Below are 3,813 nucleotides of genomic sequence, written 5' to 3'. Positions count from 1 at the left end.
CTTTGCCTAGGACTTCCAGCCCCTCCTTCATTGGGTAAGAAACCTCCAGATGTGCTTATTCCACTCTTGCTGTTTTTCCCTTTTCTTATTTTTTTCTGGTTTTGCAAACTTTTCTGGGTCAAAGAGGGGAGCTGGACGCAGCCTTAATCCCCCTGGATGAGGGATCAAGGGGCCTCCCTTGACCTTCTCTAGCTCTGTTTGGAGATTTCGGACAAAGGTCTGTTGGTGGTTCAGTTTCAGTTTGAAAGCATGTCTGTTTCTGGTTCAGTTTCAGTTTGACAGTGCTTTTGTTTCTGGTTCAGTTTTGGTTTGGCAGCCATGTGGCAGTGTCAGGAGAGCCATTATGACTAGCATGTTTGTGTTAGGTGTTGTGTTTGTTTGTCTTGGCCTCATCATTGAAGATACACGCCAAAATCATTCTGTTGGAAAATCTCCTTTAAAACCGGTTACAAAGCATTTTAAATATCTTCAAAAATAAAAGAGAGAGAGAGAGAGAGAGAGAGAGAAACATCAAAATGAGCTAGGCCTATTATCTTAGCTACTTGGGAAGCTGAGACAGGAAGATCTCCAATTCAAGGTTCCAATGTGATAGCCTGACTCAACATTTTAATCCATGTGCCTTTTAAATCGCTTGATAAAAGTAAATAATTTTAATTTGAACTGTGCTTGATATTTCCTCTTTTGTTTTGGCTTTAAACAAATAAGACATTGTTTATACATAACTTTTGGTTTCTTTATTAATCCAAATAGTCCAACAGTACTCTCCTAAAGTTTTTGTTGGCATTTGATTTATTTTAAGGATTTTTTGGTTTTTGTCTTTAAATTTTTTTTTGTTTATTATTTATTTATTTGAGAATGACAGACAGATAAAGAGAGAGAGAGAGAATGGGTGTGCCAGGGCTTCCAGCCCCTGCAAACGAACTCCAGATGCGTGCACCCCCTTGTGCATCTGGCTAACGTGGGTCCTGGGGAATCTAGCCTCAAACCAGGGTCCTTAGGCTTCACAGGCAAGTGCTTAACTGCTAAGCCATCTCTCCAGCCCTGGTTTTTGTCTTTAAAAGTCAGATTTAACTAAAGTATATGGTGAGCTAAAATTTTATGTAAACAAAGCCATATTTTGTTACATGATCTCATAAATTACTGAGTTTATGTTCCAGGTCAACTTCAACTTACATAGAGGATTATTTTTTTTAATTTTTTAATTTTTATTTATTGATTTGAGAGTGACAGACAGAGAGAGAAAGAGGCAGAGAGAGAGAGAGGAGAGTGGGCGCGCCAGGGCTTCTAGCCACTGCAAGCGAACTCCAGATGTGTGCACCCCTTTGTGCATGTGGCTAACATGGGTGCTGGGGAATCAAGCCTTGAACTGGGGTCCTTAGGCTTCACAGGCAAAAGCTTAACTGCTAAGCCATCTCTCCAGCCCTAGAGGATTATTAAAAGCAACAAAATTCTCTCTGAGGTGGTGACTCATAATTTGCCAGGTATTTTAAAAGATTGTAATGTCCTGTTACTTAAAAGGAAGAGGCAACTGGCCTGAGTTATAGGCCAGACTGCCTCAAGATAGAAAAAAAAATTTGCCTTAGTTACTCCTAATAAAAGCATTTCCAAATGTGCTAGAGGTATTTCATAGAAAGTATATTTCATGGAGCTTATTAACAGGAGCTATCTCAAATTAATGGGTAACATAAAATCTGAAGGCATATGTATTAGCATTATTAAGCAAGTCTGGTTGTCAGGTAGAGATTTTTTAGTAACCTAAATACTAAGGAAGTCTTTTTCTCTACAAATTTCCAGTAGTAATATGATTAACTCTTTGAAGCCAAACTACTTGCTTATTTGTCAGTGGGTAATACGAATTATCAATTTGTTGTAGTTTTTCTTAATAGTCTTATAAGAAAGATGGTTAGTTATGGGCCAAGATGAGATTATTGAAGGAACTGGGAAGGTATTTTTTCAATTTTGTATGTAGGATGCTTATTAAAAATGTTTTGAAGGGCTGGAGAAATGACTTAGTAGCTAAGGTGTTTTTCTGCAAAACCAAAGGAATGTGAGAAAATCTGAACAGAAGCCAAGAAACTGGTGTTGGGAGCTGATGGCAGCCTCACAGAGAACCCTAATGTTATTGATAAGGTCTTCCCTTCTACATGACCAGACTGGGATCCCAACACCGCTGAAGGTAGGGTGCCCCTTAACCTCTTTCACCAGACTTTGATGGGTGGCCTCCAGGCAGCCTCTCGCTCAATGCCCTACAAATTTGTCTAAGGTGAATGAAGTGACTCAAGGGCACACAGACTCCCCCGCTACTTTCCTAGAAAGGCTGCAGGAAGCATATAGGACATACCCCCTACAGATCCTGAGGCCCCTGAGAATAGGCAAGCTATTAGCATTGTGTTTGTAACTCAGTCCATACCACATGTTAGAAAGGAGATTCAGAGAACAGAAGGCTTTGTGGATAAACTCCTTTCAGAGTTGACAGAGATTTCTGACAGGATATATAATCATAGACACTCCAGAAGATAGACAGTCTATGAAAATGGCTAAGGTTATGGTGGCTACCTTCCAGAAGGCACAAGGCCCTATGAGACAGCCCTTATACTTTCCTCAGTATGATTCCACCTGAAAGGTAAATACATACTATGCTGGACCTAAAAGATGCTTTCTTTGGTATCCCACTGGCAAAGGGAAGTCAACCCATTTTTGCCTTTGAATAGACAGACCTGGAATAAGGCCTCAGTGGGCAACTAGGCTTCCACAGGGATTAAAAAATTCTCCCACCCTCTTTGATGAGGCTCTTCATAGAGACTTGCAGGCCTTTCACAAGGAAACACTAGAGGCCACTCTTCTATGGTGCATGGACAACCTCCTCCTAGCTGCAAAAATGGAGGAGGAATGCCTCTCTGCCACAGAGCATCTCCTGGACAAATTACAGCATCTGGGCTATGGTGTATCAGCCAGTAAGGCTTGACTGTGTGTGCATAAGGCAACCTACTTAGGACATGAACTCCAAGGAGGTAAGAGTACACTGTCAGCCTCTAGGATTTAGGCCATCACTCAAATCCCCACTAAGAGACAGATCCTAGAATTCCTCAGAGCAGATTTGACTTAGCATCATATCCAGAGGGGGAAATGGAAAGTGGAATGTGAAAGGAATGGGATGATCCCTCTGTGCAATGCAGGTGTGTACTGTTACCTGAGGAATGGGATGATCCCTCTGTGCAACGTATCATGACCTCCCTATATCTCTGTTTCTAAATATCTTTGTGATTACATAGCATAGAATGTTTCTTGCCTCAGTTCCTCCTATGTGACCTATGTAACCTTGTGACTTCTTGTAATATCCCACACACACACTTGTTTAACAGTATGTAATGTTGTAGTTCAACTCCCAATCCTGTTTTTACTATAAACATGTGGTTATTTCCAATAAAAGCTGACACTTCCAACAGATCAGGGCTGCATATTGAGATTCTGAACTCTGGGATGCAGACTTGGTGCACCAACTTTCTTTTTCTTCCTTTTTACCCTATAAAACTTTGCCTCACATTCTGTGAGTCAATAGTCTTACTTGTGCGACACCGGACCCCATAACAAAAACCTGTGAAACTTTAAAACAGCTTCCCTGGGTATTCTCCTGTTATCCGGGTTTTGGAATTATTGGAACAAACCTTCCCAAGAATAGTTACCAGGAGTGAGGGAAAACTTTCTCCGTTGAACCGGTTCAGGTGGGAAATACTAAGGAAACCCACGGGGCGGAAAGCTTGGTTTCTTCCTAACTTCCCTTGCTTTAGCAGCTTTTCCTACCCTGGACACTGA

Source organism: Jaculus jaculus, chromosome 1, assembly GCF_020740685.1.
Source record: "Jaculus jaculus isolate mJacJac1 chromosome 1, mJacJac1.mat.Y.cur, whole genome shotgun sequence".
Lineage (NCBI taxonomy): Eukaryota > Metazoa > Chordata > Mammalia > Rodentia > Dipodidae > Jaculus > Jaculus jaculus.
The sequence above is the reverse complement of the archived record's forward strand: the minus strand, read 5'-3'. Positions refer to the sequence as shown.